Consider the following 23248-nt stretch of genomic DNA (forward strand, 5'->3'; position numbering starts at 1 on the left):
TGGCTCTGTCTGACCAGCATTCCAGTCTTCAAAATTCAACTAATACTAGTCTGGTGTGCAGGTAACCATCAAAGGTCAACTTTCATTGCAGAATATAAAGAATAACAAACAAACAAACAAAACAGAAAAAACAGCCACGCCGTACCATGCTGTGTTTTCAGCCAGTAACACAGATACTGAGTAGTGTCCTGAGAGTTGGGTTCGAGCTCGTTTTCTACAGCATGATCTTTTACTCTAGCACACTCTTCCTCAGCTCATCTTCTTCTTAATCTTCTTCTCTCTTTCTTTCGCTCGCTCGCACGCGCGCACTCTCACCCTCTCTGCCGTTTTTTCGCATTTAAGCACGCACTCCCTCCTTGCTCGCTGGCGCTTGCGCTTTCCGTCCATGCATGGTATAGGTCGCTGTATGGAGAGGCATGATCTGGAGTCCTTCCAGAAAACCTGATTTTTCCTACCAACATACTTCAGATAGCCGTAAGAAAATGACCCCCTAAAGACGCGTGAGGGTCTATAAATGTTTGTGATCCATCCCGAGATAAAGAACAGTGAGATTGAAAAATGTTAATATGTTATTGCAGCTGCAATAATGATATGTAGCTCGTTTATTCATTCATTTCTGTGACTTAATTTAGTTAGAATTTCTATAAAGAAATGATATAAAAATAGAAAAAGACAGATAAAGCCCACAAACAGATGACCCTCTGTGTCTGACATAAGCAGCAGAAGGACTGACGGTACAGCGTGGTTTACTGTAAACAAAGACGTGACCCCGACGTGATTTGAACACGCAACCTTCTGATCTGGAGTCAGACGCGCTACCGTTGCGCCACTAGGTCATTAGAAGCCCACATTACTGTGTATGTGTGTGTTTGTCTGGTCAGAGCTCTCAGCAGCCTTCATTTCAGAGGCTATGTCCGCTTTCATCAGACATCGCAATCGTCAGATGGCCAAAACATCTCGACTGGCAGAGCCCGGATAGCTCAGTCGGTAGAGCATCAGACTTTTAATCTGAGGGTCCAGGGTTCAAGTCCCTGTTCGGGCGATGCTTTAGCTCCTTCCGACTCCCAGTGAAATCAAGCTGCTAGAAGACGCATTAATAAGAGCACTCAGCGGGCAAACAATGCCTTTTAGCCTAATAATAAATAACTCAGTATCGTTGTGTCACATGACTAACATAAGACCTTAGTTGATCACCTCAACAAGTCAGCAAGTTTCTCCACAAAACTGCCATTTCACACAGAACCATGAGTAAACCATCTTCATCTCAGCCCTCCTGAAAACAAGCTCCAACCAGCATGAATTGTAAGTTGGTTTAAAGTGGTGTGACTCTGTCTGACCAGCATTCCAGTCTTCTAAATTCAACTAATACTAGTCTGGTGTGCAGGTAACCATCAAAGGTCAACTTTCATTGCAGAATATAAAGAATAACAAACAAACAAACAAAACAGAAAAAACAGCAACGCCGTACCATGCTGTGTTTTCAGCCAGCAACACAGATACTGAGTAGTGTCCTGAGAGTTGGGCTCGAGCTCGTTTTCTACAGCATGATCTTTTACTCTAGCACACTCTTCCTCAGCTCATCTTCTTCTTAATCTTCTTCTCTCTTTCTTTCGCTCGCTCGCACGCGCGCACTCTCACCCTCTCTGCCGTTTTTTCGCATTTAAGCACGCACTCCCTCCTTGCTCGCTGGCGCGTGCGCTTTCCGTCCATGCATGGTATAGGTCGCTGTATGGAGAGGCATGATCTGGAGTCCTTCCAGAAAACCTGATTTTTCCTACCAACATACTTCAGATAGCCGTAAGAAAATGACCCCCTAAAGACGCGTGAGGGTCTATAAATGTTTGTGATCCATCCCGAGATAAAGAACAGTGAGATTGAAAAATGTTAATATGTTATTGCAGCAGCAATAATGATATGTAGCTCGTTTATTCATTCATTTCTGTGACTTAATTTAGTTAGAATTTCTAAAAAGAAATGATATAAAAATAGAAAAAGACAGATAAAGCCCACAAACAGATGACCCTCTGTGTCTGACATAAGCAGCAGAAGGACTGACGGTACAGCGTGGTTTACTGTAAACAAAGACGTGACCCCGACGTGATTTGAACACGCAACCTTCTGATCTGGAGACAGACGCGCTACCGTTGCGCCAAGAGGTCATTAGACGCCCACATTACTGTGTATGTGTGTGTTTGTCTGGTCAGAGCTCTCAGCAGCCTTCATTTCAGAGGCTATGTCCGCTTTCATCAGACATCGCAATCGTCAGATGGCCAAAACATCTCGACTGGCAGAGCCCGGATAGCTCAGTCGGTAGAGCATCAGACTTTTAATCTGAGGGTCCAGGGTTCAAGTCCCTGTTCGGGCGATGCTTTAGCTCCTTCCGACTCCCAGTGAAATCAAGCTACTAGAAGACGCATTAATAAGAGCACTCAGCGGGCAAACAATGCCTTTTAGCCTAATAATAAATAACTCAGTATCGTTGTGTCACATGACTAACATAAGACCTTAGTTGATCACCTCAACAAGTCAGCAAGTTTCTCCACAAAACTGCCATTTCACACAGAACCATGAGTAAACCATCTTCATCTCAGCCCTCCTGAAAACAAGCTCCAACCAGCATGAATTGTAAGTTGGTTTAAAGTGGTCTGGCTCTGTCTGACCAGCATTCCAGTCTTCAAAATTCAACTAATACTAGTCTGGTGTGCAGGTAACCATCAAAGGTCAACTTTCATTGCAGAATATAAAGAATAACAAACAAACAAACAAAACAGAAAAAACAGCAACGCCGTACCATGCTGTGTTTTCAGCCAGCAACACAGATACTGAGTAGTGTCCTGAGAGTTGGGCTCGAGCTCGTTTTCTACAGCATGATCTTTTACTCTAGCACACTCTTCCTCAGCTCATCTTCTTCTTAATCTTCTTCTCTCTTTCTTTCGCTCGCTCGCACGCGCGCACTCTCACCCTCTCTGCCGTTTTTTCGCATTTAAGCACGCACTCCCTCCTTGCTCGCTGGCGCGTGCGCTTTCCGTCCATGCATGGTATAGGTCGCTGTATGGAGAGGCATGATCTGGAGTCCTTCCAGAAAACCTGATTTTTCCTATCAACATACTTCAGATAGCCGTAAGAAAATGACCCCCTAAAGACGCGTGAGGGTCTATAAATGTTTGTGATCCATCCCGAGATAAAGAACAGTGAGATTGAAAAATGTTAATATGTTATTGCAGCAGCAATAATGATACGTAGCTCGTTTATTCATTCATTTCTGTGACTTAATTTAGTTAGAATTTCTAAAAAGAAATGATATAAAAATAGAAAAAGACAGATAAAGCCCACAAACAGATGACCCTCTGTGTCTGACATAAGCAGCAGAAGGACTGACGGTACAGCGTGGTTTACTGTAAACAAAGACGTGACCCCGACGTGATTTGAACACGCAACCTTCTGATCTGGAGTCAGACGCGCAATCGTTGCGCCACGAGGTCATTAGACGCCCACATTACTGTGTATGTGTGTGTTTGTCTGGTCAGAGCTCTCAGCAGCCTTCATTTCAGAGGCTATGTCCGCTTTCATCAGACATCGCAATCGTCAGATGGCCAAAACATCTCGACTGGCAGAGCCTGGATAGCTCAGTCGGTAGAGCATCAGACTTTTAATCTGAGGGTCCAGGGTTCAAGTCCCTGTTCGGGCGATGCTTTAGCTCCTTCCGACTCCCAGTGAAATCATCCTACTAGAAGACGCATTAATTAGAGCACTCAGCGGGCAAACAATGCCTTTTAGCCTAATAATAAATAACTCAGTATCGTTGTGTCACATGACTAACATAAGACCTTAGTTGATCACCTCAACAAGTCAGCAAGTTTCTCCACAAAACTGCCATTTCACACAGAACCATGAGTAAACCATCTTCATCTCAGCCCTCCTGAAAACAAGCTCCAACCAGCATGAATTGTAAGTTGGTTTAAAGTGGTCTGGCTCTGTCTGACCAGCATTCCAGTCTTCAAAATTCAACTAATACTAGTCTGGTGTGCAGGTAACCATCAAAGGTCAACTTTCATTGCAGAATATGAAGAATAACAAACAAACAAACAAAACAGAAAAACAGCCACGCCGTACCATGCTGCGTTTTCAGCCAGCAACACAGATACTGAGTAGTGTCCTGAGAGTTGGGTTCGAGCTCGTTTTCTACAGCATGATCTTTTACTCTAGCACACTCTTCCTCAGCTCATCTTCTTCTTAATCTTCTTCTCTCTTTCTTTCGCTCGCTCGCACGCGCGCACTCTCACCCTCTCTGCCGTTTTTTCGCATTTAAGCACGCACTCCCTCCTTGCTCGCTGGCGCGTGCGCTTTCCGTCCATGCATGGTATAGGTCGCTGTATGGAGAGGCATGATCTGGAGTCCTTCCAGAAAACCTGATTTTTCCTACCAACATACTTCAGATAGCCGTAAGAAAATGACCCCCTAAAGACGCGTGAGGGTCTATAAATGTTTGTGATCCATCCCGAGATAAAGAACAGTGAGATTGAAAAATGTTAATATGTTATTGCAGCAGCAATAATGATATGTAGCTCGTTTATTCATTCATTTCTGTGACTTAATTTAGTTAGAATTTCTATAAAGAAATGATATAAAAATAGAAAAAGACAGATAAAGCCCACAAACAGATGACCCTCTGTGTCTGACATAAGCAGCAGAAGGACTGACGGTACAGCGTGGTTTACTGTAAACAAAGACGTGACCCCGACGTGATTTGAACACGCAACCTTCTGATCTGGAGTCAGACGCGCTACCGTTGCGTCACGAGGTCATTAGACGCCCACATTACTGTGTATGTGTGTGTTTGTCTGGTCAGAGCTCTCAGCAGCCTTCATTTCAGAGGCTATGTCCGCTTTCATCAGACATCGCAATCGTCAGATGGCCAAAACATCTCGACTGGCAGAGCCCGGATAGCTCAGTCGGTAGAGCATCAGACTTTTAATCTGAGGGTCCAGGGTTCAAGTCCCTGTTCGGGCGATGCTTTAGCTCCTTCCGACTCCCAGTGAAATCAAGCTACTAGAAGACGCATTAATTAGAGCACTCAGCGGGCAAACAATGCCTTTTAGCCTAATAATAAATAACTCAGTATCGTTGTGTCACATGACTAACATAAGACCTTAGTTGATCACCTCAACAAGTCAGCATGTTTCTCCACAAAACTGCCATTTCACACAGAACCATGAGTAAACCATCTTCATCTCAGCCCTCCTGAAAACAAGCTCCAACCAGCATGAATTGTAAGTTGGTTTAAAGTGGTCTGGCTCTGTCTGACCAGCATTCCAGTCTTCAAAATTCAACTAATACTAGTCTGGTGTGCAGGTAACCATCAAAGGTCAACTTCCATTGCAGAATATAAAGAATAACAAACAAACAAACAAAACAGAAAAAACAGCCACGCCGTACCATGCTGTGTTTTCAGCCAGCAACACAGATACTGAGTAGTGTCCTGAGAGTTGGGTTCGAGCTCGTTTTCTACAGCATGATCTTTTACTCTAGCACACTCTTCCTCAGCTCATCTTCTTCTTAATCTTCTTCTCTCTTTCTTTCGCTCGCTCGCACGCGCGCACTCTCACCCTCTCTGCCGTTTTTTCGCATTTAAGCACGCACTCCCTCCTTGCTCGCTGGCGCTTGCGCTTTCCGTCCATGCATGGTATAGGTCGCTGTATGGAGAGGCATGATCTGGAGTCCTTCCAGAAAACCTGATTTTTCCTACCAACATACTTCAGATAGCCGTAAGAAAATGACCCCCTAAAGACGCGTGAGGGTCTATAAATGTTTGTGATCCATCCCGAGATAAAGAACAGTGAGATTGAAAAATGTTAATATGTTATTGCAGCAGCAATAATGATATGTAGCTCGTTTATTCATTCATTTCTGTGACTTAATTTAGTTAGAATTTCTATAAAGAAATGATATAAAAATAGAAAAAGACAGATAAAGCCCACAAACAGATGACCCTCTGTGTCTGACATAAGCAGCAGAAGGACTGACGGTACAGCGTGGTTTACTGTAAACAAAGACGTGACCCCGACGTGATTTGAACACGCAACCTTCTGATCTGGAGTCAGACGCGCTACCGTTGCGCCACGAGGTCATTAGACGCCCACATTACTGTGTATGTGTGTGTTTGTCTTGTCAGAGCTCTCAGCAGCCTTCATTTCAGAGGCTATGTCCGCTTTCATCAGACATCGCAATCGTCAGATGGCCAAAACATCTCAACTGGCAGAGCCCGGATAGCTCAGTCGGTAGAGCATCAGACTTTTAATCTGAGGGTCCAGGGTTCAAGTCCCTGTTCGGGCGATGCTTTAGCTCCTTCCGACTCCCAGTGAAATCAAGCTACTAGAAGACGCATTAATAAGAGCACTCAGCGGGCAAACAATGCCTTTTAGCCTAATAATAAATAACTCAGTATCGTTGTGTCACATGACTAACATAAGACCTTAGTTGATCACCTCAACAAGTCAGCAAGTTTCTCCACAAAACTGCCATTTCACACAGAACCATGAGTAAACCATCTTCATCTCAGCCCTCCTGAAAACAAGCTCCAACCAGCATGAATTGTAAGTTGGTTTAAAGTGGTCTGGCTCTGTCTGACCAGCATTCCAGTCTTCAAAATTCAACTAATACTAGTCTGGTGTGCAGGTAACCATCAAAGGTCAACTTTCATTGCAGAATATAAAGAATAACAAACAAACAAACAAAACAGAAAAAACAGCAACGCCGTACCATGCTGTGTTTTCAGCCAGCAACACAGATACTGAGTAGTGTCCTGAGAGTTGGGCTCGAGCTCGTTTTCTACAGCATGATCTTTTACTCTAGCACACTCTTCCTCAGCTCATCTTCTTCTTAATCTTCTTCTCTCTTTCTTTCGCTCGCTCGCACGCGCGCACTCTCACCCTCTCTGACGTTTTTTCGCATTTAAGCACGCACTCCCTCCTTGCTCGCTGGCGCGTGCGCTTTCCGTCCATGCATGGTATAGGTCGCTGTATGGAGAGGCATGATCTGGAGTCCTTCCAGAAAACCTGATTTTTTCTACCAACATACTTCAGATAGCCGTAAGAAAATGACCCCCTAAAGACGCGTGAGGGTCTATAAATGTTTGTGATCCATCCCGAGATAAAGAACAGTGAGATTGAAAAATGTTAATATGTTATTGCAGCAGCAATAATGATATGTAGCTCGTTTATTCATTCATTTCTGTGACTTAATTTAGTTAGAATTTCTATAAAGAAATGATATAAAAATAGAAAAAGACAGATAAAGCCCACAAACAGATGACCCTCTGTGTCTGACATAAGCAGCAGAAGGACTGACGGTACAGCGTGGTTTACTGTAAACAAAGACGTGACCCCGACGTGATTTGAACACGCAACCTTCTGATCTGGAGTCAGACGCGCTACCGTTGCGCCACGAGGTCATTAGACGCCCACATTACTGTGTATGTGTGTGTTTGTCTGGTCAGAGCTCTCAGCAGCCTTCATTTCAGAGGCTATGTCCGCTTTCATCAGACATCGCAATCGTCAGATGGCCAAAACATCTCGACTGGCAGAGCCCGGATAGCTCAGTCGGTAGAGCATCAGACTTTTAATCTGAGGGTCCAGGGTTCAAGTCCCTGTTCGGGCGATGCTTTAGCTCCTTCCGACTCCCAGTGAAATCAAGCTACTAGAAGACGCATTAATAAGAGCACTTAGCGGGCAAACAATGCCTTTTAGCCTAATAATAAATAACTCAGTATCGTTGTGTCACATGACTAACATAAGACCTTAGTTGATCACCTCAACAAGTCAGCAAGTTTCTCCACAAAACTGCCATTTCACACAGAACCATGAGTAAACCATCTTCATCTCAGCCCTCCTGAAAACAAGCTCCAACCAGCATGAATTGTAAGTTGGTTTAAAGTGGTCTGGCTCTGTCTGACCAGCATTCCAGTCTTCAAAATTCAACTAATACTAGTCTGGTGTGCAGGTAACCATCAAAGGTCAACTTTCATTGCAGAATATAAAGAATAACAAACAAACAAACAAAACAGAAAAAACAACAACGCCGTACCATGCTGTGTTTTAAGCCAGCAACACAGATACTGAGTAGTGTCCTGAGAGTTGGGCTCGAGCTCGTTTTCTACAGCATGATCTTTTACTCTAGCACACTCTTCCTCAGCTCATCTTCTTCTTAATCTTCTTCTCTCTTTCTTTCGCTCGCTCGCATGCGCGCACTCTCACCCTCTCTGCCGTTTTTTCGCATTTAAGCACGCACTCCCTCCTTGCTCGCTGGCGCGTGCGCTTTCCGTCCATGCATGGTATAGGTCGCTGTATGGAGAGGCATGATCTGGAGTCCTTCCAGAAAACCTGATTTTTCCTATCAACATACTTCAGATAGCCGTAAGAAAATGACCCCCTAAAGACGCGTGAGGGTCTATAAATGTTTGTGATCCATCCCGAGATAAAGAACAGTGAGATTGAAAAATGTTAATATGTTATTGTAGCAGCAATAATGATACGTAGCTCGTTTATTCATTCATTTCTGTGACTTAATTTAGTTAGAATTTCTAAAAAGAAATGATATAAAAATAGAAAAAGACAGATAAAGCCCACAAACAGATGACCCTCTGTGTCTGACATAAGCAGCAGAAGGACTGACGGTACAGCGTGGTTTACTGTAAAGAAAGACGTGACCCCGACGTGATTTGAACACGCAACCTTCTGATCTGGAGTCAGACGCGCTACCGTTGCGCCACGAGGTCATTAGACGCCCACATTACTGTGTATGTGTGTGTTTGTCTGGTCAGAGCTCTCAGCAGCCTTCATTTCAGAGGCTATGTCCGCTTTCATCAGACATCGCAATCGTCAGATGGCCAAAACATCTCAACTGGCAGAGCCTGGATAGCTCAGTCGGTAGAGCATCAGACTTTTAATCTGAGGGTCCAGGGTTCAAGTCCCTGTTCGGGCGATGCTTTAGCTCCTTCCGACTCCCAGTGAAATCAAGCTACTAGAAGACGCATTAATAAGAGCACTCAGCGGGCAAACAATGCCTTTTAGCCTAATAATAAATAACTCAGTATCTTTGTGTCACATGACTAACATAAGACCTTAGTTGATCACCTCAACAAGTCAGCAAGTTTCTCCACAAAACTGCCATTTCACACAGAACCATGAGTAAACCATCTTCATCTCAGCCCTCCTGAAAACAAGCTCCAACCAGCATGAATTGTAAGTTGGTTTAAAGTGGTGTGGCTCTTGTCTGACCAGCATTCCAGTCTTCAAAATTCAACTAATACTAGTCTGGTGTGCAGGTAACCATCAAAGGTCAACTTTCATTGCAGAATATAAAGAATAACAAACAAACAAACAAAACAGAAAAAACAGCAACGCCGTACCATGCTGTGTTTTCAGCCAGCAACACAGATACTGAGTAGTGTCCTGAGAGTTGGGCTCGAGCTCGTTTTCTACAGCATGATCTTTTACTCTAGCACACTCTTCCTCAGCTCATCTTCTTCTTAATCTTCTTCTCTCTTTCTTTCGCTCGCTCGCACGCGCGCACTCTCACCCTCTCTGCCGTTTTTTCGCATTTAAGCACGCACTCCCTCCTTGCTCGCTGGCGCGTGCGCTTTCCGTCCATGCATGGTATAGGTCGCTGTATGGAGAGGCATGATCTGGAGTCCTTCCAGAAAACCTGATTTTTCCTACCAACATACTTCAGATAGCCGTAAGAAAATGACCCCCTAAAGACGCGTGAGGGTCTATAAATGTTTGTGATCCATCCCGAGATAAAGAACAGTGAGATTGAAAAATGTTAATATGTTATTGCAGCAGCAATAATGATATGTAGCTCGTTTATTCATTCATTTCTGTGACTTAATTTAGTTAGAATTTCTATAAAGAAATGATATAAAAATAGAAAAAGACAGATAAAGCCCACAAACAGATGACCCTCTGTGTCTGACATAAGCAGCAGAAGGACTGACGGTACAGCGTGGTTTACTGTAAAGAAAGACGTGACCCCGACGTGATTTGAACACGCAACCTTCTGATCTGGAGTCAGACGCACTACCGTTGCGCCACGAGGTCATTAGACGCCCACATTACTGTGTATGTGTGTGTTTGTCTGGTCAGAGCTCTCAGCAGCCTTCATTTCAGAGGCTATGTCCGCTTTCATCAGACATCGCAATCGTCAGATGGCCAAAACATCTCGACTGGCAGAGCCCGGATAGCTCAGTCGGTAGAGCATCAGACTTTTAATCTGAGGGTCCAGGGTTCAAGTCCCTGTTCGGGCGATGCTTTAGCTCCTTCCGACTCCCAGTGAAATCAAGCTACTAGAAGACGCATTAATAAGAGCACTCAGCGGGCAAACAATGCCTTTTAGCCTAATAATAAATAACTCAGTATCGTTGTGTCACATGACTAACATAAGACCTTAGTTGATCACCTCAACAAGTCAGCAAGTTTCTCCACAAAACTGCCATTTCACACAGAACCATGAGTAAACCATCTTCATCTCAGCCCTCCTGAAAACAAGCTCCAACCAGCATGAATTGTAAGTTGGTTTAAAGTGGTCTGGCTCTGTCTGACCAGCATTCCAGTCTTCAAAATTCAACTAATACTAGTCTGGTGTGCAGGTAACCATCAAAGGTCAACTTTCATTGCAGAATATAAAGAATAACAAACAAACAAACAAAACAGAAAAAACAGCAACGCCGTACCATGCTGTGTTTTCAGCCAGCAACACAGATACTGAGTAGTGTCCTGAGAGTTGGGCTCGAGCTCGTTTTCTACAGCATGATCTTTTACTCTAGCACACTCTTCCTCAGCTCATCTTCTTCTTAATCTTCTTCTCTCTTTCTTTCGCTCGCTCGCACGCGCGCACTCTCACCCTCTCTGACGTTTTTTCGCATTTAAGCACGCACTCCCTCCTTGCTCGCTGGCGCGTGCGCTTTCCGTCCATGCATGGTATAGGTCGCTGTATGGAGAGGCATGATCTGGAGTCCTTCCAGAAAACCTGATTTTTTCTACCAACATACTTCAGATAGCCGTAAGAAAATGACCCCCTAAAGACGCGTGAGGGTCTATAAATGTTTGTGATCCATCCCGAGATAAAGAACAGTGAGATTGAAAAATGTTAATATGTTATTGCAGCAGCAATAATGATATGTAGCTCGTTTATTCATTCATTTCTGTGACTTAATTTAGTTAGAATTTCTATAAAGAAATGATATAAAAATAGAAAAAGACAGATAAAGCCCACAAACAGATGACCCTCTGTGTCTGACATAAGCAGCAGAAGGACGGACGGTACAGCGTGGTTTACTGTAAAGAAAGACGTGACCCCGACGTGATTTGAACACGCAACCTTCTGATCTGGAGTCAGACGCGCTACCGTTGCGCCACGAGGTCATTAGACGCCCACATTACTGTGTATGTGTGTGTTTGTCTGGTCAGAGCTCTCAGCAGCCTTCATTTCAGAGGCTATGTCCGCTTTCATCAGACATCGCAATCGTCAGATGGCCAAAACATCTCGACTGGCAGAGCCCGGATAGCTCAGTCGGTAGAGCATCAGACTTTTAATCTGAGGGTCCAGGGTTCAAGTCCCTGTTCGGGCGATGCTTTAGCTCCTTCCGACTCCCAGTGAAATCAAGCTACTAGAAGACGCATTAATAAGAGCACTTAGCGGGCAAACAATGCCTTTTAGCCTAATAATAAATAACTCAGTATCGTTGTGTCACATGACTAACATAAGACCTTAGTTGATCACCTCAACAAGTCAGCAAGTTTCTCCACAAAACTGCCATTTCACACAGAACCATGAGTAAACCATCTTCATCTCAGCCCTCCTGAAAACAAGCTCCAACCAGCATGAATTGTAAGTTGGTTTAAAGTGGTCTGGCTCTGTCTGACCAGCATTCCAGTCTTCAAAATTCAACTAATACTAGTCTGGTGTGCAGGTAACCATCAAAGGTCAACTTTCATTGCAGAATATAAAGAATAACAAACAAACAAACAAAACAGAAAAAACAACAACGCCGTACCATGCTGTGTTTTAAGCCAGCAACACAGATACTGAGTAGTGTCCTGAGAGTTGGGCTCGAGCTCGTTTTCTACAGCATGATCTTTTACTCTAGCACACTCTTCCTCAGCTCATCTTCTTCTTAATCTTCTTCTCTCTTTCTTTCGCTCGCTCGCATGCGCGCACTCTCACCCTCTCTGCCGTTTTTTCGCATTTAAGCACGCACTCCCTCCTTGCTCGCTGGCGCGTGCGCTTTCCGTCCATGCATGGTATAGGTCGCTGTATGGAGAGGCATGATCTGGAGTCCTTCCAGAAAACCTGATTTTTCCTATCAACATACTTCAGATAGCCGTAAGAAAATGACCCCCTAAAGACGCGTGAGGGTCTATAAATGTTTGTGATCCATCCCGAGATAAAGAACAGTGAGATTGAAAAATGTTAATATGTTATTGTAGCAGCAATAATGATACGTAGCTCGTTTATTCATTCATTTCTGTGACTTAATTTAGTTAGAATTTCTAAAAAGAAATGATATAAAAATAGAAAAAGACAGATAAAGCCCACAAACAGATGACCCTCTGTGTCTGACATAAGCAGCAGAAGGACTGACGGTACAGCGTGGTTTACTGTAAAGAAAGACGTGACCCCGACGTGATTTGAACACGCAACCTTCTGATCTGGAGTCAGACGCGCTACCGTTGCGCCACGAGGTCATTAGACGCCCACATTACTGTGTATGTGTGTGTTTGTCTGGTCAGAGCTCTCAGCAGCCTTCATTTCAGAGGCTATGTCCGCTTTCATCAGACATCGCAATCGTCAGATGGCCAAAACATCTCAACTGGCAGAGCCTGGATAGCTCAGTCGGTAGAGCATCAGACTTTTAATCTGAGGGTCCAGGGTTCAAGTCCCTGTTCGGGCGATGCTTTAGCTCCTTCCGACTCCCAGTGAAATCAAGCTACTAGAAGACGCATTAATAAGAGCACTCAGCGGGCAAACAATGCCTTTTAGCCTAATAATAAATAACTCAGTATCTTTGTGTCACATGACTAACATAAGACCTTAGTTGATCACCTCAACAAGTCAGCAAGTTTCTCCACAAAACTGCCATTTCACACAGAACCATGAGTAAACCATCTTCATCTCAGCCCTCCTGAAAACAAGCTCCAACCAGCATGAATTGTAAGTTGGTTTAAAGTGGTGTGGCTCTTGTCTGACCAGCATTCCAGTCTTCAAAATTCAACTAATACTAGTCTGGTGTGCAGGTAACCATCAAAGGTCAACTTTCATTGCAGAATATAAAGAATAACAAACAAACAAACAAAACAGAAAAAACAGCAACGCCGTACCATGCTGTGTTTTCAGCCAGCAACACAGATACTGAGTAGTGTCCTGAGAGTTGGGCTCGAGCTCGTTTTCTACAGCATGATCTTTTACTCTAGCACACTCTTCCTCAGCTCATCTTCTTCTTAATCTTCTTCTCTCTTTCTTTCGCTCGCTCGCACGCGCGCACTCTCACCCTCTCTGCCGTTTTTTCGCATTTAAGCACGCACTCCCTCCTTGCTCGCTGGCGCGTGCGCTTTCCGTCCATGCATGGTATAGGTCGCTGTATGGAGAGGCATGATCTGGAGTCCTTCCAGAAAACCTGATTTTTCCTACCAACATACTTCAGATAGCCGTAAGAAAATGACCCCCTAAAGACGCGTGAGGGTCTATAAATGTTTGTGATCCATCCCGAGATAAAGAACAGTGAGATTGAAAAATGTTAATATGTTATTGCAGCAGCAATAATGATATGTAGCTCGTTTATTCATTCATTTCTGTGACTTAATTTAGTTAGAATTTCTATAAAGAAATGATATAAAAATAGAAAAAGACAGATAAAGCCCACAAACAGATGACCCTCTGTGTCTGACATAAGCAGCAGAAGGACTGACGGTACAGCGTGGTTTACTGTAAAGAAAGACGTGACCCCGACGTGATTTGAACACGCAACCTTCTGATCTGGAGTCAGACGCGCTACCGTTGCGCCACGAGGTCATTAGACGCCCACATTACTGTGTATGTGTGTGTTTGTCTGGTCAGAGCTCTCAGCAGCCTTCATTTCAGAGGCTATGTCCGCTTTCATCAGACATCGCAATCGTCAGATGGCCAAAACATCTCGACTGGCAGAGCCCGGATAGCTCAGTCGGTAGAGCATCAGACTTTTAATCTGAGGGTCCAGGGTTCAAGTCCCTGTTCGGGCGATGCTTTAGCTCCTTCCGACTCCCAGTGAAATCAAGCTACTAGAAGACGCATTAATAAGAGCACTCAGCGGGCAAACAATGCCTTTTAGCCTAATAATAAATAACTCAGTATCGTTGTGTCACATGACTAACATAAGACCTTAGTTGATCACCTCAACAAGTCAGCAAGTTTCTCCACAAAACTGCCATTTCACACAGAACCATGAGTAAACCATCTTCATCTCAGCCCTCCTGAAAACAAGCTCCAACCAGCATGAATTGTAAGTTGGTTTAAAGTGGTGTGGCTCTTGTCTGACCAGCATTCCAGTCTTCAAAATTCAACTAATACTAGTCTGGTGTGCAGGTAACCATCAAAGGTCAACTTTCATTGCAGAATATAAAGAATAACAAACAAACAAACAAAACAGAAAAAACAACAACGCCGTACCATGCTGTGTTTTAAGCCAGCAACACAGATACTGAGTAGTGTCCTGAGAGTTGGGCTCGAGCTCGTTTTCTACAGCATGATCTTTTACTCTAGCACACTCTTCCTCAGCTCATCTTCTTCTTAATCTTCTTCTCTCTTTCTTTCGCTCGCTCGCATGCGCGCACTCTCACCCTCTCTGCCGTTTTTTCGCATTTAAGCACGCACTCCCTCCTTGCTCGCTGGCGCGTGCGCTTTCCGTCCATGCATGGTATAGGTCGCTGTATGGAGAGGCATGATCTGGAGTCCTTCCAGAAAACCTGATTTTTCCTATCAACATACTTCAGATAGCCGTAAGAAAATGACCCCCTAAAGACGCGTGAGGGTCTATAAATGTTTGTGATCCATCCCGAGATAAAGAACAGTGAGATTGAAAAATGTTAATATGTTATTGTAGCAGCAATAATGATACGTAGCTCGTTTATTCATTCATTTCTGTGACTTAATTTAGTTAGAATTTCTAAAAAGAAATGATATAAAAATAGAAAAAGACAGATAAAGCCCACAAACAGATGACCCTCTGTGTCTGACATAAGCAGCAGAAGGACTGACGGTACAGCGTGGTTTACTGTAAAGAAAGACGTGACCCCGACGTGATTTGAACACGCAACCTTCTGATCTGGAGTCAGACGCGCTACCGTTGCGCCACGAGGTCATTAGACGCCCACATTACTGTGTATGTGTGTGTTTGTCTGGTCAGAGCTCTCAGCAGCCTTCATTTCAGAGGCTATGTCCGCTTTCATCAGACATCGCAATCGTCAGATGGCCAAAACATCTCAACTGGCAGAGCCTGGATAGCTCAGTCGGTAGAGCATCAGACTTTTAATCTGAGGGTCCAGGGTTCAAGTCCCTGTTCGGGCGATGCTTTAGCTCCTTCCGACTCCCAGTGAAATCAAGCTACTAGAAGACGCATTAATAAGAGCACTCAGCGGGCAAACAATGCCTTTTAGCCTAATAATAAATAACTCAGTATCTTTGTGTCACATGACTAACATAAGACCTTAGTTGATCACCTCAACAAGTCAGCAAGTTTCTCCACAAAACTGCCATTTCACACAGAACCATGAGTAAACCATCTTCATCTCAGCCCTCCTGAAAACAAGCTCCAACCAGCATGAATTGTAAGTTGGTTTAAAGTGGTGTGGCTCTTGTCTGACCAGCATTCCAGTCTTCAAAATTCAACTAATACTAGTCTGGTGTGCAGGTAACCATCAAAGGTCAACTTTCATTGCAGAATATAAAGAATAACAAACAAACAAACAAAACAGAAAAAACAGCAACGCCGTACCATGCTGTGTTTTCAGCCAGCAACACAGATACTGAGTAGTGTCCTGAGAGTTGGGCTCGAGCTCGTTTTCTACAGCATGATCTTTTACTCTAGCACACTCTTCCTCAGCTCATCTTCTTCTTAATCTTCTTCTCTCTTTCTTTCGCTCGCTCGCACGCGCGCACTCTCACCCTCTCTGCCGTTTTTTCGCATTTAAGCACGCACTCCCTCCTTGCTCGCTGGCGCGTGCGCTTTCCGTCCATGCATGGTATAGGTCGCTGTATGGAGAGGCATGATCTGGAGTCCTTCCAGAAAACCTGATTTTTCCTACCAACATACTTCAGATAGCCGTAAGAAAATGACCCCCTAAAGACGCGTGAGGGTCTATAAATGTTTGTGATCCATCCCGAGATAAAGAACAGTGAGATTGAAAAATGTTAATATGTTATTGCAGCAGCAATAATGATATGTAGCTCGTTTATTCATTCATTTCTGTGACTTAATTTAGTTAGAATTTCTATAAAGAAATGATATAAAAATAGAAAAAGACAGATAAAGCCCACAAACAGATGACCCTCTGTGTCTGACATAAGCAGCAGAAGGACTGACGGTACAGCGTGGTTTACTGTAAAGAAAGACGTGACCCCGACGTGATTTGAACACGCAACCTTCTGATCTGGAGTCAGACGCGCTACCGTTGCGCCACGAGGTCATTAGACGCCCACATTACTGTGTATGTGTGTGTTTGTCTGGTCAGAGCTCTCAGCAGCCTTCATTTCAGAGGCTATGTCCGCTTTCATCAGACATCGCAATCGTCAGATGGCCAAAACATCTCGACTGGCAGAGCCCGGATAGCTCAGTCGGTAGAGCATCAGACTTTTAATCTGAGGGTCCAGGGTTCAAGTCCCTGTTCGGGCGATGCTTTAGCTCCTTCCGACTCCCAGTGAAATCAAGCTACTAGAAGACGCATTAATAAGAGCACTCAGCGGGCAAACAATGCCTTTTAGCCTAATAATAAATAACTCAGTATCGTTGTGTCACATGACTAACATAAGACCTTAGTTGATCACCTCAACAAGTCAGCAAGTTTCTCCACAAAACTGCCATTTCACACAGAACCATGAGTAAACCATCTTCATCTCAGCCCTCCTGAAAACAAGCTCCAACCAGCATGAATTGTAAGTTGGTTTAAAGTGGTGTGGCTCTTGTCTGACCAGCATTCCAGTCTTCAAAATTCAACTAATACTAGTCTGGTGTGCAGGTAACCATCAAAGGTCAACTTTCATTGCAGAATATAAAGAATAACAAACAAACAAACAAAACAGAAAAAACAGCAACGCCGTACCATGCTGTGTTTTCAGCCAGCAACACAGATACTGAGTAGTGTCCTGAGAGTTGGGCTCGAGCTCGTTTTCTACAGCATGATCTTTTACTCTAGCACACTCTTCCTCAGCTCATCTTCTTCTTAATCTTCTTCTCTCTTTCTTTCGCTCGCTCGCACGCGCGCACTCTCACCCTCTCTGCCGTTTTTTCGCATTTAAGCACGCACTCCCTCCTTGCTCGCTGGCGCTTGCGCTTTCCGTCCATGCATGGTATAGGTCGCTGTATGGAGAGGCATGATCTGGAGTCCTTCCAGAAAACCTGATTTTTCCTACCAACATACTTCAGATAGCCGTAAGAAAATGACCCCCTAAAGACGCGTGAGGGTCTATAAATGTTTGTGATCCATCCCGAGATAAAGAACAGTGAGATTGAAAAATGTTAATATGTTATTGCAGCAGCAATAATGATATGTAGCTCGTTTATTCATTCATTTCTGTGACTTAATTTAGTTAGAATTTCTATAAAGAAATGATATAAAAATAGAAAAAGACAGATAAAGCCCACAAACAGATGACCCTCTGTGTCTGACATAAGCAGCAGAAGGACTGACGGTACAGCGTGGTTTACTGTAAACAAAGACGTGACCCCGACGTGATTTGAACACGCAACCTTCTGATCTGGAGTCAGACGCGCTACCGTTGCGCCACGAGGTCATTAGACGCCCACATTACTGTGTATGTGTGTGTTTGTCTTGTCAGAGCTCTCAGCAGCCTTCATTTCAGAGGCTATGTCCGCTTTCATCAGACATCGCAATCGTCAGATGGCCAAAACATCTCAACTGGCAGAGCCCGGATAGCTCAGTCGGTAGAGCATCAGACTTTTAATCTGAGGGTCCAGGGTTCAAGTCCCTGTTCGGGCGATGCTTTAGCTCCTTCCGACTCCCAGTGAAATCAAGCTACTAGAAGACGCATTAATAAGAGCACTCAGCGGGCAAACAATGCCTTTTAGCCTAATAATAAATAACTCAGTATCGTTGTGGCACATGACTAACATAAGACCTTAGTTGATCACCTCAACAAGTCAGCAAGTTTCTCCACAAAACTGCCATTTCACACAGAACCATGAGTAAACCATCTTCATCTCAGCCCTCCTGAAAACAAGCTCCAACCAGCATGAATTGTAAGTTGGTTTAAAGTGGTGTGGCTCTGTCTGACCAGCATTCCAGTCTTCAAAATTCAACTAATACTAGTCTGGTGTGCAGGTAACCATCAAAGGTCAACTTTCATTGCAGAATATAAAGAATAACAAACAAACAAACAAAACAGAAAAAACAGCAACGCCGTACCATGCTGTGTTTTCAGCCAGCAACACAGATACTGAGTAGTGTCCTGAGAGTTGGGCTCGAGCTCGTTTTCTACAGCATGATCTTTTACTCTAGCACACTCTTCCTCAGCTCATCTTCTTCTTAATCTTCTTCTCTCTTTCTTTCGCTCGCTCGCACGCGCGCACTCTCACCCTCTCTGCCGTTTTTTCGCATTTAAGCACGCACTCCCTCCTTGCTCGCTGGCGCGTGCGCTTTCCGTCCATGCATGGTATAGGTCGCTGTATGGAGAGGCATGATCTGGAGTCCTTCCAGAAAACCTGATTTTTCCTACCAACATACTTCAGATAGCCGTAAGAAAATGACCCCCTAAAGACGCGTGAGGGTCTATAAATGTTTGTGATCCATCCCGAGATAAAGAACAGTGAGATTGAAAAATGTTAATATGTTATTGCAGCAGCAATAATGATATGTAGCTCGTTTATTCATTCATTTCTGTGACTTAATTTAGTTAGAATTTCTATAAAGAAATGATATAAAAATAGAAAAAGACAGATAAAGCCCACAAACAGATGACCCTCTGTGTCTGACATAAGCAGCAGAAGGACTGACGGTACAGCGTGGTTTACTGTAAACAAAGACGTGACCCCGACGTGATTTGAACACGCAACCTTCTGATCTGGAGTCAGACGCGCTACCGTTGCGCCACGAGGTCATTAGACGCCCACATTACTGTGTATGTGTGTTTTTGTCTGGTCAGAGCTCTCAGCAGCCTTCATTTCAGAGGCTATGTCCGCTTTCATCAGACATCGCAATCGTCAGATGGCCAAAACATCTCGACTGGCAGAGCCCGGATAGCTCAGTCGGTAGAGCATCAGACTTTTAATCTGAGGGTCCAGGGTTCAAGTCCCTGTTCGGGCGATGCTTTAGCTCCTTCCGACTCCCAGTGAAATCAAGCTACTAGAAGACGCATTAATAAGAGCACTCAGCGGGCAAACAATGCCTTTTAGCCTAATAATAAATAACTCAGTATCGTTGTGTCACATGACTAACATAAGACCTTAGTTGATCACCTCAACAAGTCAGCAAGTTTCTCCACAAAACTGCCATTTCACACAGAACCATGAGTAAACCATCTTCATCTCAGCCCTCCTGAAAACAAGCTCCAACCAGCATGAATTGTAAGTTGGTTTAAAGTGGTCTGGCTCTGTCTGACCAGCATTCCAGTCTTCAAAATTCAACTAATACTAGTCTGGTGTGCAGGTAACCATCAAAGGTCAACTTTCATTGCAGAATATAAAGAATAACAAACAAACAAACAAAACAGAAAAAACAACAACGCCGTACCATGCTGTGTTTTAAGCCAGCAACACAGATACTGAGTAGTGTCCTGAGAGTTGGGCTCGAGCTCGTTTTCTACAGCATGATCTTTTACTCTAGCACACTCTTCCTCAGCTCATCTTCTTCTTAATCTTCTTCTCTCTTTCTTTCGCTCGCTCGCACGCGCGCACTCTCACCCTCTCTGCCGTTTTTTCGCATTTAAGCACGCACTCCCTCCTTGCTCGCTGGCGCGTGCGCTTTCCGTCCATGCATGGTATAGGTCGCTGTATGGAGAGGCATGATCTGGAGTCCTTCCAGAAAACCTGATTTTTCCTATCAACATACTTCAGATAGCCGTAAGAAAATGACCCCCTAAAGACGCGCGAGGGTCTATAAATGTTTGTGATCCATCCCGAGATAAAGAACAGTGAGATTGAAAAATGTTAATATGTTATTGCAGCAGCAATAATGATATGTAGCTCGTTTATTCATTCATTTCTGTGACTTAATTTAGTTAGAATTTCTATAAAGAAATGATATAAAAATAGAAAAAGACAGATAAAGCCCACAAACAGATGACCCTCTGTGTCTGACATAAGCAGCAGAAGGACTGACGGTACAGCGTGGTTTACTGTAAAGAAACACGTGACCCCGACGTGATTTGAACACGCAACCTTCTGATCTGGAGTCAGACGCGCTACCGTTGCGCCACGAGGTCATTAGACGCCCACATTACTGTGTATGTGTGTTTTTGTCTGGTCAGAGCTCTCAGCAGCCTTCATTTCAGAGGCTATGTCCGCTTTCATCAGACATCGCAATCGTCAGATGGCCAAAACATCTCGACTGGCAGAGCCCGGATAGCTCAGTCGGTAGAGCATCAGACTTTTAATCTGAGGGTCCAGGGTTCAAGTCCCTGTTCGGGCGATGCTTTAGCTCCTTCCGACTCCCAGTGAAATCAAGCTACTAGAAGACGCATTAATAAGAGCACTCAGCGGGCAAACAATGCCTTTTAGCCTAATAATAAATAACTCAGTATCGTTGTGTCACATGACTAACATAAGACCTTAGTTGATCACCTCAACAAGTCAGCAAGTTTCTCCACAAAACTGCCATTTCACACAGAACCATGAGTAAACCATCTTCATCTCAGCCCTCCTGAAAACAAGCTCCAACCAGCATGAATTGTAAGTTGGTTTAAAGTGGTCTGGCTCTGTCTGACCAGCATTCCAGTCTTCAAAATTCAACTAATACTAGTCTGGTGTGCAGGTAACCATCAAAGGTCAACTTTCATTGCAGAATATAAAGAATAACAAACAAACAAACAAAACAGAAAAAACAACAACGCCGTACCATGCTGTGTTTTAAGCCAGCAACACAGATACTGAGTAGTGTCCTGAGAGTTGGGCTCGAGCTCGTTTTCTACAGCATGATCTTTTACTCTAGCACACTCTTCCTCAGCTCATCTTCTTCTTAATCTTCTTCTCTCTTTCTTTCGCTCGCTCGCACGCGCGCACTCTCACCCTCTCTGCCGTTTTTTCGCATTTAAGCACGCACTCCCTCCTTGCTCGCTGGCGCGTGCGCTTTCCGTCCATGCATGGTATAGGTCGCTGTATGGAGAGGCATGATCTGGAGTCCTTCCAGAAAACCTGATTTTTCCTATCAACATACTTCAGATAGCCGTAAGAAAATGACCCCCTAAAGACGCGTGAGGGTCTATAAACGTTTGTGATCCATCCCGAGATAAAGAACAGTGAGATTGAAAAATGTTAATATGTTATTGCAGCAGCAATAATGATACGTAGCTCGTTTATTCATTCATTTCTGTGACTTAATTTAGTTAGAATTTCTAAAAAGAAATGATATAAAAATAGAAAAAGACAGATAAAGCCCACAAACAGATGACCCTCTGTGTCTGACATAAGCAGCAGAAGGACTGACGGTACAGCGTGGTTTACTGTAAACAAAGACGTGACCCCGACGTGATTTGAACACGCAACCTTCTGATCTGGAGTCAGACGCGCTACCGTTGCGCCACGAGGTCATTAGACGCCCACATTACTGTGTATGTGTGTGTTTGTCTTGTCAGAGCTCTCAGCAGCCTTCATTTCAGAGGCTATGTCCGCTTTGATCAGACATCGCAATCGTCAGATGGCCAAAACATCTCGACTGGCAGAGCCCGGATAGCTCAGTCGGTAGAGCATCAGACTTTTAATCTGAGGGTCCAGGGTTCAAGTCCCTGTTCGGGCGATGCTTTAGCTCCTTCCGACTCCCAGTGAAATCAAGCTACTAGAAGACGCATTAATAAGAGCACTCAGCGGGCAAACAATGCCTTTTAGCCTAATAATAAATAACTCAGTATCGTTGTGTCACATGACTAACATAAGACCTTAGTTGATCACCTCAACAAGTCAGCAAGTTTCTCCACAAAACTGCCATTTCACACAGAACCATGAGTAAACCATCTTCATCTCAGCCCTCCTGAAAACAAGCTCCAACCAGCATGAATTGTAAGTTGGTTTAAAGTGGTGTGGCTCTGTCTGACCAGCATTCCAGTCTTCAAAATTCAACTAATACTAGTCTGGTGTGCAGGTAACCATCAAAGGTCAACTTTCATTGCAGAATATAAAGAATAACAAACAAACAAACAAAACAGAAAAAACAGCAACGCCGTACCATGCTGTGTTTTCAGCCAGCAACACAGATACTGAGTAGTGTCCTGAGAGTTGGGCTCGAGCTCGTTTTCTACAGCATGATCTTTTACTCTAGCACACTCTTCCTCAGCTCATCTTCTTCTTAATCTTCTTTTCTCTTTCTTTCGCTCGCTCGCACGCGCGCACTCTCACCCTCTCTGCCGTTTTTTCGCATTTAAGCACGCACTCCCTCCTTGCTCGCTGGCGCGTGCGCTTTCCGTCCATGCATGGTATAGGTCGCTGTATGGAGAGGCATGATCTGGAGTCCTTCCAGAAAACCTGATTTTTCCTACCAACATACTTCAGATAGCCGTAAGAAAATGACCCCCTAAAGACGCGTGAGGGTCTATAAATGTTTGTGATCCATCCCGAGATAAAGAACAGTGAGATTGAAAAATGTTAATATGTTATTGCAGCAGCAATAATGATATGTAGCTCGTTTATTCATTCATTTCTGTGACTTAATTTAGTTAGAATTTCTATAAAGAAATGATATAAAAATAGAAAAAGACAGATAAAGCCCACAAACAGATGACCCTCTGTGTCTGACATAAGCAGCAGAAGGACTGACGGTACAGCGTGGTTTACTGT

General features: G+C 44.0%; 34 non-coding genes across 34 annotated transcripts; 17 read left to right on the plus strand and 17 right to left on the minus strand.

The window, feature by feature from the left end:
• Positions 1-764: 764 nt before the first annotated feature.
• Positions 765-836, minus strand: trnaw-cca (transfer RNA tryptophan (anticodon CCA)). The gene has a single exon. It is a non-coding gene; the product is annotated as a tRNA-Trp (tRNA).
• A 133-nt stretch (positions 837-969) lies between these two features.
• trnak-uuu (transfer RNA lysine (anticodon UUU)) lies at positions 970-1042 on the plus strand. Its single transcript has one exon. It is a non-coding gene; the product is annotated as a tRNA-Lys (tRNA).
• A 1045-nt stretch (positions 1043-2087) lies between these two features.
• On the minus strand, positions 2088-2159 carry trnaw-cca (transfer RNA tryptophan (anticodon CCA)). The gene has a single exon. It is a non-coding gene; the product is annotated as a tRNA-Trp (tRNA).
• Positions 2160-2292: 133 nt separating this feature from the next.
• Positions 2293-2365, plus strand: trnak-uuu (transfer RNA lysine (anticodon UUU)). Its single transcript has one exon. It is a non-coding gene; the product is annotated as a tRNA-Lys (tRNA).
• A 1045-nt stretch (positions 2366-3410) lies between these two features.
• trnaw-cca (transfer RNA tryptophan (anticodon CCA)) lies at positions 3411-3482 on the minus strand. Its single transcript has one exon. It is a non-coding gene; the product is annotated as a tRNA-Trp (tRNA).
• A 133-nt stretch (positions 3483-3615) lies between these two features.
• trnak-uuu (transfer RNA lysine (anticodon UUU)) lies at positions 3616-3688 on the plus strand. Its single transcript has one exon. It is a non-coding gene; the product is annotated as a tRNA-Lys (tRNA).
• A 1044-nt stretch (positions 3689-4732) lies between these two features.
• On the minus strand, positions 4733-4804 carry trnaw-cca (transfer RNA tryptophan (anticodon CCA)). The gene has a single exon. It is a non-coding gene; the product is annotated as a tRNA-Trp (tRNA).
• A 133-nt stretch (positions 4805-4937) lies between these two features.
• On the plus strand, positions 4938-5010 carry trnak-uuu (transfer RNA lysine (anticodon UUU)). The gene has a single exon. It is a non-coding gene; the product is annotated as a tRNA-Lys (tRNA).
• A 1045-nt stretch (positions 5011-6055) lies between these two features.
• On the minus strand, positions 6056-6127 carry trnaw-cca (transfer RNA tryptophan (anticodon CCA)). The gene has a single exon. It is a non-coding gene; the product is annotated as a tRNA-Trp (tRNA).
• A 133-nt stretch (positions 6128-6260) lies between these two features.
• trnak-uuu (transfer RNA lysine (anticodon UUU)) lies at positions 6261-6333 on the plus strand. The gene has a single exon. It is a non-coding gene; the product is annotated as a tRNA-Lys (tRNA).
• A 1045-nt stretch (positions 6334-7378) lies between these two features.
• trnaw-cca (transfer RNA tryptophan (anticodon CCA)) lies at positions 7379-7450 on the minus strand. Its single transcript has one exon. It is a non-coding gene; the product is annotated as a tRNA-Trp (tRNA).
• Positions 7451-7583: 133 nt separating this feature from the next.
• Positions 7584-7656, plus strand: trnak-uuu (transfer RNA lysine (anticodon UUU)). The gene has a single exon. It is a non-coding gene; the product is annotated as a tRNA-Lys (tRNA).
• A 1045-nt stretch (positions 7657-8701) lies between these two features.
• Positions 8702-8773, minus strand: trnaw-cca (transfer RNA tryptophan (anticodon CCA)). Its single transcript has one exon. It is a non-coding gene; the product is annotated as a tRNA-Trp (tRNA).
• Positions 8774-8906: 133 nt separating this feature from the next.
• trnak-uuu (transfer RNA lysine (anticodon UUU)) lies at positions 8907-8979 on the plus strand. The gene has a single exon. It is a non-coding gene; the product is annotated as a tRNA-Lys (tRNA).
• A 1046-nt stretch (positions 8980-10025) lies between these two features.
• On the minus strand, positions 10026-10097 carry trnaw-cca (transfer RNA tryptophan (anticodon CCA)). The gene has a single exon. It is a non-coding gene; the product is annotated as a tRNA-Trp (tRNA).
• Positions 10098-10230: 133 nt separating this feature from the next.
• Positions 10231-10303, plus strand: trnak-uuu (transfer RNA lysine (anticodon UUU)). The gene has a single exon. It is a non-coding gene; the product is annotated as a tRNA-Lys (tRNA).
• A 1045-nt stretch (positions 10304-11348) lies between these two features.
• trnaw-cca (transfer RNA tryptophan (anticodon CCA)) lies at positions 11349-11420 on the minus strand. Its single transcript has one exon. It is a non-coding gene; the product is annotated as a tRNA-Trp (tRNA).
• Positions 11421-11553: 133 nt separating this feature from the next.
• Positions 11554-11626, plus strand: trnak-uuu (transfer RNA lysine (anticodon UUU)). The gene has a single exon. It is a non-coding gene; the product is annotated as a tRNA-Lys (tRNA).
• A 1045-nt stretch (positions 11627-12671) lies between these two features.
• On the minus strand, positions 12672-12743 carry trnaw-cca (transfer RNA tryptophan (anticodon CCA)). The gene has a single exon. It is a non-coding gene; the product is annotated as a tRNA-Trp (tRNA).
• A 133-nt stretch (positions 12744-12876) lies between these two features.
• trnak-uuu (transfer RNA lysine (anticodon UUU)) lies at positions 12877-12949 on the plus strand. The gene has a single exon. It is a non-coding gene; the product is annotated as a tRNA-Lys (tRNA).
• Positions 12950-13995: 1046 nt separating this feature from the next.
• Positions 13996-14067, minus strand: trnaw-cca (transfer RNA tryptophan (anticodon CCA)). The gene has a single exon. It is a non-coding gene; the product is annotated as a tRNA-Trp (tRNA).
• Positions 14068-14200: 133 nt separating this feature from the next.
• On the plus strand, positions 14201-14273 carry trnak-uuu (transfer RNA lysine (anticodon UUU)). The gene has a single exon. It is a non-coding gene; the product is annotated as a tRNA-Lys (tRNA).
• Positions 14274-15319: 1046 nt separating this feature from the next.
• trnaw-cca (transfer RNA tryptophan (anticodon CCA)) lies at positions 15320-15391 on the minus strand. The gene has a single exon. It is a non-coding gene; the product is annotated as a tRNA-Trp (tRNA).
• Positions 15392-15524: 133 nt separating this feature from the next.
• On the plus strand, positions 15525-15597 carry trnak-uuu (transfer RNA lysine (anticodon UUU)). Its single transcript has one exon. It is a non-coding gene; the product is annotated as a tRNA-Lys (tRNA).
• A 1046-nt stretch (positions 15598-16643) lies between these two features.
• Positions 16644-16715, minus strand: trnaw-cca (transfer RNA tryptophan (anticodon CCA)). The gene has a single exon. It is a non-coding gene; the product is annotated as a tRNA-Trp (tRNA).
• Positions 16716-16848: 133 nt separating this feature from the next.
• trnak-uuu (transfer RNA lysine (anticodon UUU)) lies at positions 16849-16921 on the plus strand. The gene has a single exon. It is a non-coding gene; the product is annotated as a tRNA-Lys (tRNA).
• A 1046-nt stretch (positions 16922-17967) lies between these two features.
• Positions 17968-18039, minus strand: trnaw-cca (transfer RNA tryptophan (anticodon CCA)). Its single transcript has one exon. It is a non-coding gene; the product is annotated as a tRNA-Trp (tRNA).
• A 133-nt stretch (positions 18040-18172) lies between these two features.
• trnak-uuu (transfer RNA lysine (anticodon UUU)) lies at positions 18173-18245 on the plus strand. The gene has a single exon. It is a non-coding gene; the product is annotated as a tRNA-Lys (tRNA).
• Positions 18246-19290: 1045 nt separating this feature from the next.
• trnaw-cca (transfer RNA tryptophan (anticodon CCA)) lies at positions 19291-19362 on the minus strand. The gene has a single exon. It is a non-coding gene; the product is annotated as a tRNA-Trp (tRNA).
• Positions 19363-19495: 133 nt separating this feature from the next.
• trnak-uuu (transfer RNA lysine (anticodon UUU)) lies at positions 19496-19568 on the plus strand. The gene has a single exon. It is a non-coding gene; the product is annotated as a tRNA-Lys (tRNA).
• A 1045-nt stretch (positions 19569-20613) lies between these two features.
• trnaw-cca (transfer RNA tryptophan (anticodon CCA)) lies at positions 20614-20685 on the minus strand. Its single transcript has one exon. It is a non-coding gene; the product is annotated as a tRNA-Trp (tRNA).
• Positions 20686-20818: 133 nt separating this feature from the next.
• Positions 20819-20891, plus strand: trnak-uuu (transfer RNA lysine (anticodon UUU)). The gene has a single exon. It is a non-coding gene; the product is annotated as a tRNA-Lys (tRNA).
• Positions 20892-21936: 1045 nt separating this feature from the next.
• Positions 21937-22008, minus strand: trnaw-cca (transfer RNA tryptophan (anticodon CCA)). Its single transcript has one exon. It is a non-coding gene; the product is annotated as a tRNA-Trp (tRNA).
• A 133-nt stretch (positions 22009-22141) lies between these two features.
• Positions 22142-22214, plus strand: trnak-uuu (transfer RNA lysine (anticodon UUU)). Its single transcript has one exon. It is a non-coding gene; the product is annotated as a tRNA-Lys (tRNA).
• The last annotated feature ends 1034 nt before the right edge of the window (positions 22215-23248 follow it).

This window comes from Salminus brasiliensis, chromosome 6 (assembly GCF_030463535.1).
Source record: "Salminus brasiliensis chromosome 6, fSalBra1.hap2, whole genome shotgun sequence".
NCBI lineage: Eukaryota > Metazoa > Chordata > Actinopteri > Characiformes > Bryconidae > Salminus > Salminus brasiliensis.